Raw genomic sequence first — 17116 nt, 5'->3', positions numbered from 1 at the left:
CAAAAATATCCATGGGAAAAAAGCAGCCATAGGTTGTGACATCGGTCCTTTCCAGGCAGGGCCTGGCATTCAGATAGCCTCCATCTCAGGAACCTGGGATCCCTGGAGAACCCCAAGAGGTCTCCAGTGGTGAAGAAGGCGGGGGCGGTGGTGGGGGGCGGGTACCAATGGGTTTTCCCTGTTGCTTGAAAAGCAAATGTACTAGCCTGTGTCCACAAACACAGCACATCAACTATGGGGAAAGGGGCTGTACAGATGGGACTTCAGCACCGGGTCCCGCTCCCTCTGCATTTTTATCAGGTAAAAAGCTCAAACTGAAGGCAGTCAGGTGCAGTGCTGAGGGTGTGGGGAAAGTGCACATAGCTGTGCACTGGGCAATGACTTGGTTACCAGAGTGAGAATTCTAGCACCAGCAGGCCAACAAGATGTCAATGAGAATGTGACCGCAGCGGAGCCACCAGCATGTACCACTCCAGACTGGGACAGACTCATCTTACCCAGCCAAATACTGGGGGTACACGGCCTGGCCAGCCTGGCCTGCAGTGGATCTCTGGTGCAGGGAGTTGACCAGAGAGCTGTCTTTGAGTGGGTGTGTGGGGGGTGGTGGCTGGTGGAGGGAGTATTGACTGGGAGGACAGAGGCTGGCCAAGCATTTCCCATCTCCTGGCACTGGCCTGCCAGTGGTCCACTGTCGGGGGGAGGGGTTCCCAGCACAGGCAGAACCTGCCAGGACTGCCAGGTAGGGATCTGGATTCTGCAGGGAGGCCTGATTGGGAGGCAAAATGAGGACACTGTATTTTGGAGAAAATCCAAAACTATCTCCTCGTGGCCTTGGCAATCCTGATGGGATGTGGACTGGCCTTTGCTGAGTTGGGCTCAAGGCAGAGGGCCTTGAGGTGCAGGCTAGACTGTGCAACTTATTCCAGGCACATGAGTGACTCAAGCAGCCCCCCAGTCAAGCCTCTTCTGTCCTCTGGGGAACTTTCTGCCATTAGCAGAAGGAGGAAAGCATATTGACCTGGTGACAGCCAGGGTCAGAGATCCTGCAGTAGTGGCCCCCAGAACAGCAGGTGTTGACCGAGAAGCATGGGGACCATTGTAGTTTCACATCGTGGTCACCCTCATTTAGGAACGCAGCTCCACAGGAGTGAGTGGCCCCTGAGGTGAGTCCTTTACTCCTGCCCTGGCAGGGTGTCTTCCATACCCAATACCTATTAATACAACGGGGCAACAAGCTATCTGTGAATTCCACAGGAGTCCTGCGTGAGTACCAGCAATAATTATCAATATGGTTTACAGTCAATAGGCTTCTCCTTGGACCTCCCAGGAAGAGTCATCAGCACACACACCAGCCACACAAGGGCTGCTGCTTGGTGATCCATTATTGCTCTGGGAAAATGAGTATCAAACTCTGGCCCTGATGAATATAAGCTACTCCCCTCTCTGTCTGTCTCCTGCTCTTCCTTTCTTTCCTTTTTATTAATTTTTTATTGATGTATAGTTATTTTACAATGTTGTTAGTTTCTGCTATACAGCAAAGTGATTCAGTTATACATATATCCACTCTGTTTTAGATTCTTTTCCATATAGGTCATTACAGAGTATTGAGTATAGTTCCCTGTGCTATGCAGTGTGTCCTTGTTGGTTATCTGTTTTATATATAATGCATGAGTTCTCAGTCGTGTCTGACTGCAACCCCATGGACTGTAGCCCTCCAGGCTCTTCTGTCCATGGAATTCTCCAAGCAAGAATAGTGGAGTGGGTTGTCATTTCGTATTCCAGGGGATCATCCTGACTCAAGGATCGAACCCGAGTGTCCCGCATCTTCTGCATTGTCAGGCACATTCTTTACCTGCTGAACCACCTGGGAAGCCCCATCTTATGTATAGTACTATATATATGTCAATCCCAATCCTAATTTATCCCTCCCCCCTTTAATAACCATGTATGTTTTTTACATCTGTGACTCTATTTCTATTTTATAAATAAGTTCATTTGATCTACTTTTTAAGATTCCACATACAAATGATAGCATATATTTGTCTTTCTCTGCCTGACTTACTTAACATTTGATGACAGTCTCTAGGTCCATCCATGATGCTGCAAATGGCATTATTTAATTATTTTTTATGGCTGAGTAATAGTCCATTGTATATGTGCCACATCTTCTTTATCCATTCCTCTGCTGATGGACATTTAGTTTGCTTCCATGTCCTGGGCTATTGTAGACAGTGCTGCAATAAATGGTGGGGTATGTGTATCTTTTTGAATTATGGTTTTCTCCAGTTATATACCCACGAGTGGGATTCCTGGGACATATGGCCTCTATTTCTAGTTTTTTGAGGAACCTCCATAGTTTTCTACATAGTGGCTATACCAATTTACATTCCCACCAACAGTGTAGTAGGGTTCCCTTTCCTCCACACAGCCTCCAGTATTTATTATTTGTAGATTTTTTATGCTGGCCATTCATCTCCTGCTCTTTGCAACCATAAGCACATTCCAGAGGGTTAACTGCCTGGACCCAGATCTGGGAGGGTGGCTCCTCCAGGACTCCGCCACTCTCTCCCAGCCACGGTCTGGGGGATTTCTTCTGTGAACTTTCCATTTGGGAACACAGCTGCTAGTGTTCCACTTTGACTGCAGTGGAAGCGCACACCCCAAATCCTCTGTGGCGGGGGACACGGGATAGGGAGGCGCACCCAGCAAGTGTCAGAGATGAGATCTCGCTGGGGTGGGGGGTCGAAACTTCCATTATATATATATATATATATATATATATATTTTTTTTTATTTTTTCTTTTTTTTTTTTTTTTGGCTGTGATAAATCTTCACTGCTACATGGGCTTTCTCTAGTTGTGGTGAGCAGGAGCTACTCTCCAGCAGTGGTGCTCAGGCTTTTCATTGCCGTGGCTCCTCTTCTCTTCTCTTGTGGAGGATGGGATCTAGAGCACAGGCTCAGTAGTTGTGGTGCACAGGCTTAGTTGCTCCAAGATGTGTGGGATCTTCCCAGACTAGGGATCAAACTGACATCCCCTGCATTGGTGGGCAGATTCTTAACCACTGGACTGCCAGGAAAGCCCCTTCTACTACACATACTCTTATGAATGCAGCAAATGTTAAATGATAAAAAAGTTAGTTATTTGTTAAAATTACCAAAACGTTTTAAATAGCATAAATAGGAATAGGGGGTAGTTAAACAAACCATGTAACATCCAGTATGTTCCATATCCACTATATTATTAAGTGAAAAGGCAGGTTATAAAAGCAACATGCAACGTATAATCAAATTTTTCTTTTTGGCCATGCCATGTAGCTTGTGGGATCTTAGTTCCCCAACCAGGGACTGAACCTAGACCCCAACAGTGAAAGTAGAGTTTTAGCTCTTGGACCATCAGGGAAGTACCCACATTTTATTTTTTTAAAATGTTCTTTATAGCTATGTAATTGTGATTACATATTTGTAATCACAGAAAAAAAATACTCGTAAAAGAAAAAGCTCAAGCATTTGCTATCTTTAAGTAGTGGAAAGCATAGGTTACTTTCGCTTACTTATTTGGCTAATTCTCTAAATTTCGAAACTACTCAGGTATAATGTTTGGAGAGATCTCTGGTCTTTCCAATTCTGTTGTTTTCCTCTATTTCTTTGCACTGATCACCGAGGAAGGCTTTCTTATCTCTGCATGCTATTCTTTGGAACTCTGCATTCAGATGGAAATATCTTTCCTTTTCTCCTTTGCTTTTCCTTTCTCTTCTTTTCACAGCTATTTGTAAGGCCTCCTCAGACAGCCATTTTGCTTTTTTGCATTTCTTTTCCATGGGGATGGTCTTGATCCCTGTCTCCTGCACAATGTCATGAATCTCGGTCCATAGTTCATCAGGCACTCTGTCTATCAGACCTAGTCCCTTAAATCTATTTCTCACTTCCACTGTATAATCATAAGGAATTTGATTTAGGTCATACCTGAATGGTCTAGTGGTTTTCCCTACTTTCTTCAATTTAAGTCTGAATTTGGCAATAAGGAGTTCATGATCTGAGCCACAGTCAGCTTCCGTTCTTGTTTTTGCTGACTGTATAGACCTTCTCCATCTTCGGCTGCAAAGAATAAAGTCAATCTGATTTCAGTGTTGACCATTTGGTGATATCCATGTGTAGAGTCTTCTCTTGTGTTGTTGGAAGAGTGTGTTTGCTATGACCAGTGCGTTCTCTTGGCAAAACTCTATTAGCCTTTGCCCTGCTTCATTCTATGTTCCAAGGCCAAATTTGCCTGTTACTCCAGGTGTTTCCTGACTACCTACTTTTGCATTCCAGTCCCCTATAATGAAAAGGACATCTTTTTTAGGTGTTAGTTCTAAAAGGTCTTGTAGGTCTTCATAGAACCGTTCAACTTCAGCTTCTTCAGTGTTACTGGTTGGGGCATAGGCTTGGATTACCATGATATTGAATGGTTTGCCTTGGAAACGAACAGAGATCATTCTGTCATTTTTGAGATTGCATCCAGTACTGCATTTCAGACTCTTGTGTTAACCATGATGGCTACTCCATTTCTTCTAAAGGATTCCTGCCCACAGTAGTAGATATAATGGTCATCTTTGTTAAATTCACCCATTCCAGTCCATCTTAGTTCGCTGATTCCTAGAATGTCGACGTTCACTCTTGCCATCTCGTTTGACCACTTCCAATTTGCCTTGATTCATGGACCTGACATTCCAGGTTCCTATGCAATACTGCTCTTTACAGCATCGGACCTTGCTTCTATCACCAGTCACATCCACAACTGGGTATTGTTTTTGCTTTGGCTCCATCCCTTCATTCTTTCTGGAGTTATTTCTCCACTGATCTCTAGTAGTATATTGGGCTACCAACCTGGGGAGTTCATCTTTCAGTGTCCTATCTTTTTGCCTTTTCACACTGTTCATGGGGTTCTCAAGGCAAGAATACTGAAGTGGTTTGCCTTTCCCTTCTCCAGTGGACCACATTCTGTCAGAAAATTCTCTTTTCTTCAAGAAAATTAGAGATACCAAGGGAGCATTTCATGTAAAGATTGGCTCAATAAAGGATAGAAATGGTATGGACCTAACAGAAGCAGAAGATATTAAGAAGAGGTGGCAAGAATACACAGAAGAACTGTACAAAAAAGGTCTTCACAACCCAGATAATCACGATGGTGTGATCACTCACCTGGAGCCAGACATCCTGGAATGTGAAGTCAAGTGGGCCTTAGAAAGCATCACTACGAACAAAGCTAGTGGAGGTGATGGAATTCCAGTGGAGCTATTTCAAGTCCTGAAAGATGATGCTGTGAAAGTGCTGCACTCAGTATGCCAGCAAATTTGGAAAACTCAGCAGTGGCCACAGGACTCGAAAAGGTCAGTTTTCATTCCAATCCCAAAGAAAGGCAATGCCAAAGAAGGCTCAAACTACCGCACAATTGCACTCATCTCACATGCTAGTAAAGTAATGCTCAAAATTCTCCAAACCAGGCTTCAGCAATATGTGAACTGTGAACTTCCAGATGTTCAAGCTGGTTTTAGAAAAAGCAGAGGAACCAGAGATCAAATTGCCAACATCTGCTGGATCATGGAAAAAGCAAGAGAGTTCCAGAAAAACATCTATTTCTGCTTTATTGACTGCCAAAGCCTTTGACTGTGTGGATCACAAGAAACTGTGGAAAATTCTGAAAGAGATGGGCATACCAGGCCATCTGACCTGTCTCTTGAGAAACCTATATGCAGGTCAGGACAGTTAGAACTGGACATGGAACAACAGACTGGTTCCTAATAGGAAAAGGAGTACATCAAGGATGTATATGGTCACCCTGCTTATGTAAATTATATACAGAGTACATCATGAGAAACCCTGAGCTGGAAGAAGCACAAGCTGGAATCAAGATTGCCAGGAGAAATATCAATAACCTCAGATATGCAGATGACACCCTATGGCAGAAAGTGAAAAGGAACTAAAAAGCTTCTTGATGAAAGTGAAAGAGGAGAGTGAAAAAGTTGGCTTAAAGCTCAACATTCAGAAAATGAAGATCATGGCATCTGGTCCCATCACTTCATGGCAAATAGATGGGGAAACAGTGGAAACAGTGTCAGATTTTATTTTGGGGGGCTCCAAAATCACTGCAGATAGTGATTGCAGCCATGAAATTAAAAGACGCTTACTCCTTGGGAAGAAAAGTTATGACCAACCTAGATACATATTCAAAAGCAGAGACATTACTTTGCCAAAAAAGGTCCATCTAGTCAAGGCTATGGTTTTTCCTGTGGTCATGTATGGATATGAGAGTTGGATGGTGAAGAAAGCTGAGTGCCAAAGAATTGATGCTTTTGAACTGTGGTGTTGAAGAAGACTCTTGAGAGTCCCTTGGACTGCAAGGAGATCTAACCAGTCCATCCTAAAGGAGATCAGTCCTGAGTGTTCATTGGAAGGACTGATGTTGAAGCTGAAACTCCAGTACTTTGGCCACCTCATGTGAAGAGTTGACTCATTGGAAAAGACCCTGATGCTGGGAGGGATTGGGGGCAGGAGGAGAAGGGGATGACAGAGGATGAGATGGCTGGATGGCATCACTGACTCGATGGACATGGGTTTGGATAGACTCCGGGAGTTGGTGATGGACAGGGAGGCCTGGCGTGCTGCGATTCATGGGGTCTCAAAGAGTCGGACACGACTGAGCGACTGAACTGAACTGAACTGATGTTTAGAATGAAAGACATATAAATACCGATGGCTGATTCGTGTTGATGTATGGCAGAAACTAATAGGATATTATAAAGCAATTATCCTCCAATTAAAACCATAATTTAAAATATTTCAATAGCAGTTTTGTGAGGCTAAAAACTTGCCCAAGCTAACTTGGGAGCACCTTCTCCACCGCCAGGAGATGTCCACAAGCTTTCATAGCAGTGCCTTCCAGGAGAGCAAAATTTGGACACACCCAAAGGCCCCCTCATGCATCCACATAAGGAGGGCCATGTCCACTGGCTGTCTGCACATCTGTGCTATGACCAATGCAGAATGGAGGACATTAACCTTACGATATCCAAAAACACTGCTGCACAAAGAAGGCGAGCTGTAGCGGCCAGCTTGTGAAATCTGGAGAGCATCTGAAGCCATGACCCTGTTCCTCGAGCCTCAGCAATGGTACCCATGTCCTGGAGTCCAGAGGACATGGGGAGGGCAGGCTCAGGTGGCTTAGAAGGGCCCAGGGGCTTTCACGGGTACCTTCAACACAGCATTTATTTAGGAGTTGAGCTGGGTGGTGGGAGCTCTGGGGTTGTCAGCTTCTCCATATTTGCTTCAGGTGTGAAATGTTGGACAATTTTACATTGTCCATGGATGGGGCCTGTGTGTGTCATTTGGGCTCCTCCAGCAGGTCAGTAGGCTGTGCCTGTTCCAGGAGGAGCTCTGCTCCTGAAATATGGGTGCTACCAGGGGGTCTGGCACCGGGAGCACAGCCACTGGCTGGGACACAAGCCATAAGCAGTGACCAAAAATAAAAATAAAACTGTGAGAAGAGGAAGCAGGCACTGGGATCCTCAGAAACAAAAGAAAGATTCATTGATATGAAACTATGGAGGATGCGGCCCTGAGGTCAGGAAGGGGTCCTGTTACCTGCTCTGGTACCTTGAAGCATCCACCTGGGGGTTGGGGGGAGCTGTTATACTTATCATTATTCTTCTTCTTCACCCACCCCACCCCCAGCCCCTCTGGCACTGTGCTGTTAGGTAAATATTTGAAACTGGTCTTTTTTCCCCTTCTCATATACAATAGGGTATACAGGATGCATGCTCCTTACACATGGGCTATAAAACTAATTGCAAAAGTGCCAGTGAAAATGCTTTACAAAGTAAAACAGCAAAATGTATTTACTCTGTGGATCATGGCATGGTGAACTTTGGGAGTCATGTGATCATAGCTTTCCTGTTTAACAGTTATGAATTTTAATCAAAGTAATACATATGAACAAGATTAAACAACCAAATGTGCATGTGTGTGTGTGTGTGCGCTCACGCGTGAGCATGAATGCTGTCATGTCTGACACTTTGTGAGCCCATGGACGCTACCCCTCAAGGTTCCTCTGTCCATGTGATTCCCCAGGCAAGAATGCTGGAGTGGGTTGCCATTCCCTTTTCCAGGGGATCTTCTCAACCAATCAAATCTAACATCTCCTGTGTCTCCTGCACTGGCAGGCAGATTCTTTACCACTGAGCCACCGAAACAACCAAAGAATACCCTAGCAAAACGTAGTGATAAAATATTTCTCTCTTCCCCACTCACCCTTGACCCTCCCCTGGAAAGTTCCACCACTCCAGGGATAAGCCTTTTATATCATTTCTGTTTTTAAATATCTTGTTGGTTATTCCCTAAAGCCTCAGGGGAACATTTATCTGTCCTCAGGTTTTTGTGATTAATGGGCTTCCTGATATGGCAGAGTCTTCTCTGTGAACCTACAGTCATCCTCATCTTGGACCATTCCAGGAAGATATTTTTAGCATCCAGGGCAAATTGGGTGAGCACATTTTACACACCAACAGTAGTTAAAAATCATATCTCATTTTAGTTTGCCTTGTATCTGGAACTTAATTTTGTAGTATACCTGTTTTTCTCTGTAGTTTTAATTTTTTTTTAATTAACTTATTTACTTAATTTTTGGCTATGCTGGGTCTTTGTTGCTCATGCAGTCTCACTCTCTGGAGTGGGAGCTACTGTTTGTGGCAGTACTCAGACTCTAGAGTGTGGGCTCAGTAGTTATGGTACACAGGCTTAGTTGCTCTGTGGCTTGTGGAATCTTCCTGAACCAGGGATCAAACTCGTATCCCCTGCATTGGCAGGCAGATTCTTAACCACTGGACCACCAGGGTAGTCCCTCTCTGTAGTGTTTAATGCCTTCTTCCTTCTTGTTAGCAAACTAATAAGATGCCTTGGCCTGAGCCTCAGTTTTAAGACCTCCTCCCCAGCCCTTTCCCTACTCTCGCCCCTACCTGGCTGTGCTGAGCTGTCGACTCCGGGACTTTCTTTCCTGCCCCAGGACAGTAATTTTGGAATCCAAATACCATGTTTTTCTGTTTTCTTTATCACTTTGCTGAAAAACATCCTCTAGTAACTGTCCAATAAAGGATGTGTGGGAGGCTTGTATGTTTTTGAATCCTTGAAGGTGTGACGATACTGATGTTCTGCCATATACGTGACTGGTAATTTGGCCGAGTACAAGCAGACCTCATTTTATTGCATCTCAAAGATATTTTGATTTTCACAAGTTGAAGGTCTGTGGCAATGCTGCATTGTCAGATGACAGCATTTTTTTTTAGCAATAAAGTATTTTCAATTATGGAAGAGGAAATGTCAACCCACTGCAGTATTCTTACTGGGAAAATCCCATGGACAGAGGATCCTGGCAGTCTACAGTCTGTCCATAGGGTTGCACAGAGTTGGACACGATTGAGCAACTAAACAACAAACAATTTTTAATTATGTGTGTACAATGTTAGACAATGCTACTGCACACTTCCTAAAGTATAAATATAAATTTTATATACACTGGGAAATCCACAAATTCATGTGACTCGCTTTATTGCAGTATTTACTGTGGTGGTTGGGTCTGAACACTCAGTCTTTCTGAAGTCTGCCTATATGGAAAACCGGGTTCAAAATACTATCTTCTTACACCCAGTGCTTTTGATGGGAAGTCTGGTCCCACTGTGATTCTTGCTCCTTTGCAGTGAACATTTCACTTTTACCCTCTGGAATCCCACTCAAATCATGTTCATTATGTCCCAGACACTTCTACACCCCTGACCTGTGCCAACAAGCTTGATTCCCACAATAGCCGGTTTACAGATGAGAAGATAGAGTTGTCTTTGGACAAACACCATCTGCATGGCTGAAAGGAGAGCAAGCCTGTTCTGTGGCCACAGTGGGGAGAGTACACTCTTAGATCAGGGCACCTTCCCTGGGGAATCAAGCCACAGGCAAGCCTGGGTGTTCGCCCCCACCAGGGAATATGTGCACTCATCAAAAAGCAGGGCACAGGGACTTCCCCAGTGGTCCAGTGGTTAAGATGCTGCCTTCCAATGCAGGGGGGCGAAGGTTCAATCCCTGGTCAGGAAACTAAGACCCCATATGCCTTGCAGTGTGGCCAAAAAATAAACAATTAAAAAAAAAAAAAAAAAACAGGGCACAGATGGGAACAGCTAGCCTTAGAAGGTCTAAGTTTTGTGTGTGTGTGTGTGTTTTTAAGGTAAAATGTCAAATAGTACCTATAAGGTACTACCACTTGTGTAAGAAAGTAGAGGATATTAAAAATTTTTTGTATATCAGTTTTTGCAAAAAGAAGTCATGTGACTGTGGGCAGAGGGGATTCGAGTGGTAGCAAGATTTCTCTAGGTATACTTTTTTCCTATAACAACTTTATTGAGATATAATCTATATATCATACAGTTCACCTATTTGATGTACACAGTTCACTGGATTTTAGTATATTCCCAGACATATGTAACCATCACTACAAGGTTAGATCATTTTCATCCAGTCTTAAGGTGCCCCCTGCATCTACTTTTCCTTCTCACCGCCATCGCCCTTCTCTTTTCTCTCTTTGATGTTCCCTGCCTCCCCCATTGGGCTTCCCTGGTAGCTCAGCTGGTAAAGAATCCTGCTGCAATGCAGGAGACTCTGGTTCAATTACTGGGTCGGGAAGATGCTCTGGAGAAGGGATAGGCTACCCACTCCAGTATTCTTGGGCTTCCCTCAGGCTCAGACAGTAAAGAATCCTCCCACAATCCAGGAGATCAAACTCTCTGGGCTGGGAAGATCCCCTGGAGGAGGGCATGGCAACCCACTCCAGTATTCTTGCCTGGAAAACCCCCATGGACAGAGGAGCCTGGTGTGCTACAGTCCACGGGGTCTCAAAGACAGGATGGAGTGACTAAGCGCAGCCCAGCCTCCTGCCAAGTGTCTGCAGATGGCTTCTGGGTGCCTGGGGCAGCGTCTGATACAGGAGTAAGTTGTTGTTATTGTTGCTCAGTCGCCAAGTCGAGTCTGACTCTTTGCAACCCCATGGATTGCAGAATGCCAGGCTTCCCTGTCCTTCACTATCTCCCAGAGTTTGGTGAGACTGTGGGAGTAAGTGCCTAATACATATTCACCCAAGTTCACCGAGTGCAGGTATGAATAAAGGACAGTGTTGAAGGCATCGCTTGGCAGGTGAGAAAGGCTCCTGAGCTCATTTAGCCAGTGTCATCCTACCCCCAACCCCCACCCCTACCTTGTGAACCCCCTGGGCCTCCTCCTTCCTCCAGTCCATGTCTTGCCCTTGACTCTGCGCCCAGACAGCCCGGGGTTATTTCCCACGGAGTCGAAATTGAGAAGGTGCCTGGGGTGGGGGAGGGTGTTGAGGGATGCCAGGGCCTGGAGGTCAGGTTAGGGCAGTGGTGTGCTTGGCGGACAGGTAGGTCACCTGGCGCTGGGCCCAGGCCACGGCCGGCGTAATTACCTAATTACCGTAATTACCAGACAGGAGCCAAGCTTGCTGCTGGACCGCGCCCACGGGGACTCCATGAGCAAGGCCTGGGGCGCGGCGCCTCCCCTCCCCTCGGGACTCCGCTTTGGCTTCTGAGCTGAGAAGTCCAGCAGGCCGGAAGCCTGGGGGCCCGGTCCTCCAGGGAGGGGCACTGGGCGGCTCTGAGGCCACATCCCACATCCCACTCGTTTGTCTCTTCTGGTTCTGGCAGGTTCTTGGGCCTGGCTCCCCTTCCCGGCAGGCGCTGCTTCTGGGTTCCCGGCTCTGACAGCTAGCTAGGCAGTCACTCGACCTCGCCAGGCCTCGGACTCCTCATCTTTATGGGTTCGTTGCCAGGATTAAATGTACTGATCTGTGTACAGCTGGAAGCCAGTTTTCTTAATAACATTATTAGGGACCAAACCCGGTTCTTGGCACCTCATACTCGCAGAGGGATGAACTTGACAGATGAGGGGGGGTGGGGGGCAGAGTTTGGGGACCAGTGTGGGGTCTGCAGACCCCTCCTGGGGTCCCCACCCCCTCTTCTATCTGTCTCCCTCCTGCCTTTGGCAAGACTCCTCCCAAGGCTAACACCACCTTAGATCTGCCATCCTGGCTAGCGCCAAGATTGTCTTCGTTTCATGCCGTATGGGGCCGCAGAGCCGTAATTAGCCTAATAAGGAGCCTGCTGCACGCACGCCTGCGTTTGGGCTCCGCTCCGACAGCTACCCGGTAATTTGCCAGACCGCTCGACTAAGGCCTTTGCCTGGACAGGTCCCACTACTAACCAGGCCAGGTTCGGGCGGGGCGGTAATGATGTTATTTTTCAGGCTTCCCGCCCCCACGCGTGAGAGCCCAGCCCCAGGGGCAGGGCCGTTTCCGCCAGGGAATAAGCTTCAGGGCACCCGGCTGCGAGGACCTATGACAATCGGAGGGGAGAAACCGCCCCCCTAACTCAGAGCCAGCTTCTGGCTCTGGTGTGCTCAGGTGGGGAGGTGGGATGGATAGTGGGGAGCCGCCCGGTGTGGGGGCCAGCCCTTCAGTCAGCACCTGGACTCCCATCCCGTGCCTGTTCTGGGCAAGTGTTCAGGGTGGCTTCCCCTTCCCACAATGGTGCAGGAATGGCCTTGGAGGAAGTGGCCAGTGCCCACGTGCTGTGCAGCAAGTCGCCAGTGCCTCTGGGGGCTGCTCACATCCCCAGGGCCCACCCAGGACCCTCTGAGCCACCTTTGCCCTGGGATCACAGTGTCAGGTACGTTGGCCTCAGTCTCCAGACACTGGAGAGACCAAGCAGAAAGCCCAAGTTTTAGAATCCACGAGTCAGGTGGTAGAGACCTCACCATGGCGCCCATCTCCCCGTCTGCCCAGAGCAGCCACACATGCCCCCGTGGGCAGAAGGGCCCTGTAGCCAGGCCTGGGAAGCACAGGGCCCGCCCAGAGGCCTACAAAATGCTCACTCACTGGGGCTCTTTGATCCGCCCCACTGGGCAGGCCTGCATAAGCAAAGAGGTTTCCATGGAGACGGTGCTGAGGGAGACAGCCTCACCCCCAGTCCTACCCCGAGCATCTTGTGTGTTCCGGGCAGAGCGCTGCTCGCTCCCCTTCCCAGCCTTCCTGGAGGAGGTGGCGCCAAGCCCCGCCCCCTCTGCCCCCCACCCAATCCCCCTCCGACGGAGCAGGGCTCCCTTTGGAAGTGGAAGGGGTCCCTCAGCCCAGCCCCTCCTGAGAAGGAAAGCTCACCAGGCTAGGTATCTGCTCCCCTGCATTTTCTGGAGTCCATGTGCCAAACCACCAGAGAAGCTGCCCACGCTGGTGCCGGGCTGGCCCCAGGAGTTCCTGGACACCCGCTGCTCCGGGTCCAGGCCCAGCCCTGCTGCCTTTATACCCAGACCTGGCCCAAGGTACTGAAGACTAACTGCCATCCACGGGCTGGGTGCCAGACAGGGGTGAGCTCTGAGTCAGAGTGGCTCACCTGTGTGCATGTGCGGGGTGTGCCCGCTGCGCGGCCCAGGGGCGCCAGCCACTGGAAGGGAGGGTCCTGTGGCCCAGGGAATCATCGGGCCTCAGGCCTGGCCTGTCCTGGCACACCAGGCAGGGAGGAACTGAGAGCCTGGCTCTGAGCCCCATACGTCCCTGCCTGGTCCTCTCAAGGGGCCTTTTCCTGGATGACCTTCACAGCTCTCATGATCCCTTTGTTCTACTGTGCTACCCATGGAGAGGGTGGTTCAGACCACCGAGCATCCATCAGTGTGGCCTGGACCCACAGGCCACTCAAGTGGTTCTCAGTACCTATCAGGGGTGGTCCTACTCCCAGGCCACCCTCCCCTCCCTCTGCCTGGGGTTTCTCACTGGGAAAGGGATGTCTTCATAGTCATTCTCTCCCAGCATCGCTGGTGAGGGCCACCTTCACTTTTTTTTTTTAAATTCCTGCCATTACTTTTTTTTATTTTAAGATTAAAAAAAAATATGAACCATTTTTAAAGGTTTTATTGAATTCATTACAGTATTGCTTCTGTTTTATGGGTTGGTTTTTTTTTTTTTTGGTCACAAGGCATGTAGGATCTTAGCTCCCGCCAGGGATTGAAACCCCACCCCCTGCCTTGGAAGGTAAAAAGTCTTAACCACTAGACCACTGGGAAAGTCCCCCACCTCCACTTTCATGCTTGTATTTTAATTGGGGAAGGGGCAGTAAACCTCTAAGCCTGCATGTCAGGTGGTGATTAGGATGAAAAGAAAACAATAATGAAGAGAAGGGGACCTGAGTGGAGGGGGCTCAGCAGCCATAAAGGGGTTGATCAGGAAGGCCTCCCTCAACAGGTGATGTTTAAATAAGGACCTGGATCAGGTGAGCTAAGGAGCCTATCAGATACCTGGGCAGAGTTTCCAAATAGAGAAGGGCAAAGGCAAGCTGCAGAGGTGGATGAGGCTGGTGAGAGGAGGGCAGAGGGTGACGAGGCCCATGGGCTAGGAAGAAATGTATCTGGTCTTAGGGTTCACTTCAGTTCAGTCACTCAGTTGTGTCCGAATCTTTCCGACCCCATGAATTGCAGCACGCCAGGCCTCCCTGTCCATCACCAACTCCCAGAATTCACTCAAACTCATGTCCATCAAGTCGGTGATGACATCCAGCCATCTCATCCTCTGTCATCCCCTTCTCCTCCTGCCCCCAATCCCTCCCAGCATCAAAGTCTTTTCCAGTGAGTCAACTCTTCACATGAGGTGGCCAAAATATTGGAGTTTCAGCTTCAGCATCAGTCCTTCCAATGAACACCCAGGACTGATCTCCTTTAGAATGGACTGGTTGGATCTCCTTGCAGTCCAAGGGACTCTCAAGAGTCTTCTTCAACAACACAGTTCAAAAGCATCAATTCTTCGGTGCTCAGCCTTCTTCACAGTCCAACTCTCACAACCATACATGACCACTGGAAAAACCATAGCCTTGACTAGATGGACCTTAGTCGGCAAAGTAATGTCTCTGCTTTTGAATATGCTATCTAGGTTGGTCATAACTTTCTTTCCAAGGAGTAAGCGTCTTTTAATTTCATGGCTGCAATCACCATCTGCAGTGATTTTGGAGCCCCCCAAAATAAGGTCTGACACTGTTTCCATTGTTTCCCCATCTATTTGCCATGAAGCGATAGTGCCAGATGCCATGATCTTCATTTTCTGAATGTTGAACTTTAAGCCAACTTTTTCACTCTCCTCTTTCACTTTCATCAAGAGACTTTTTAGTTCCTCTTCAGTTTCTGCCATAAGGGTGGTGTCATCTGCATATCTGAGGTTATTGATATTTCTCCCAGCAGTCTTGATTCCAGCCAGTGCTTCTTTCAGCCCAGCGTTTCTCATGATGTACTCTGCATATAAGTTAAATAAGCAGGGTGACAATATACATCCTTGACGTACTCCTTTTCCTATTTGGAACCAGTCTGTTGTTCCATGTCCAGTTCTAACTGTTGCTTCCTGACCTGCATACAGATTTCTCAAGAGGCAGGTCAGGTGATCTGGTATTCCCATCTCTTTCAGAATTTTCCACAGTTTAAGATGTGGTTATACATACAATGGACTATTACTTAACCATAAGAAAGGATCAAAACTGGGTCATTTGTAGAGATTCCTGATTTAGTCTCTGTAGATGGACTTAGAGACTATCATACAGAGGGAAGTTAAGTCAGAAAGAGAAAAACAAATAATGTATATTTAACCCATATATGTGGAATCTAGAAAAATGGTACTGATGAACCTATTTGTAAAACAGAAATAGAGATGCAGACATAGAAAATGGACATGTGAACATGGGCAGGGAGGGGACTGTCAGATAAACTTGGAGAATAGCATTGACATATATACACCACCATGTGTAAAATTAGTGGGAAGCTGCTGTATAACACAGAGGGTGGGATGATGGGGGGTGGGGAGTGGGAAGAAGAAAGTTGGAAACAGCATTATCATCTGTGTGTTGTTGTTATTTAGTTACTAAGTCGTATCCGACTCTTTTGTGACCCCACTGACAAAGGCATGCCAGGCTCCTCTGTCCATGGGATTTCCCAGTTAAGAATACTGGAGTGGGTTGCTATTTCCATCTCCAGGGGATCTTCCCAACTCAGGGATCGAACCCACGTCTCCTGCATTGGCAGGCAGATTCTTTACCACTGGGCCACCAGGGGAATGGGAGGGAGGCTCAAGAGGGAGGGCATGTATGTATACATATAGCTGATTCATGTTGTTTTACAGCAGAAACTAACACCACATGGTAAAGCAATTTTACTCCACTGATAATAATCATAAGAACAATGAAAAAAGGAGAGGACATGTATGTAATCTCACCCAGGGCCTGGCAGAGCTCCTAAACCTTTGGAATGTCCTGAGTGGTGAGTGTCTTCTGTTCTTCATCAGGAGCCCTTGGAGCCCAGGTGAATTTATGCAAATGGGGTGACTGAGGATGCGGTCAGCATCAAAACCAAGAATAACCTCTTGGTTACTTGGAACTTGCAGCCCCACCCGCTGACCCCTGGGAAGAGGTTTAGTGAAAGTCATTCAGTCATGTCCGACTCTTTGCGACCCCTTGGACTATACAGTCCATGGAATTGTCCAGGCCAGAATACTGGAGTGGGTAGCTGTTCCCTTCACCAGGGGATCTTCCCAACCCAGAGATCGAACCCAGGTCTCCCTCATTGCATGCAGATTCTTTACAAGCTGAGCCTCAAGGGAAGCCCAAGAATACTGGAGTGGGTAGCCTGTTCCTTCTCCAGGGGATCTTCCCAACCCAGGAATCGAATCGGGGTCTCCTGCATTGCAGGCGGATTCTTTACCAATTGAGCTATCAGGAAAGCCTGGGAAGGGGGTTGGGGCTACAGATTAAGCTCTATAAAAACTCTTTAACGAGGAGATGGGATGAGCTTCAGGGTGAGTGAGCATGTCCACCTGTTGGGGTGTGATGCAGCCCAGCTCCACAGGGACAGAAACACTGGCTTTTGGACCCCTCCAGGCCTCCCCCAATGTACCTCCTCACCTGTGTCCTTTAAATGCCATTTACATTGAACTAGTGCTTGTAAGTCAGTGTTCCTCTGAATTCTGTGAGCAGCTGTAGCAAATTAATTGAACCTGAAAAGCAG

The sequence above is a fragment of the Oryx dammah genome, unplaced genomic scaffold (genome assembly GCF_014754425.2).
Source record: "Oryx dammah isolate SB20612 unplaced genomic scaffold, SCBI_Odam_1.1 HiC_scaffold_16, whole genome shotgun sequence".
Classification (NCBI taxonomy): domain Eukaryota; kingdom Metazoa; phylum Chordata; class Mammalia; order Artiodactyla; family Bovidae; genus Oryx; species Oryx dammah.
The sequence above is the reverse complement of the archived record's forward strand: the minus strand, read 5'-3'. Positions refer to the sequence as shown.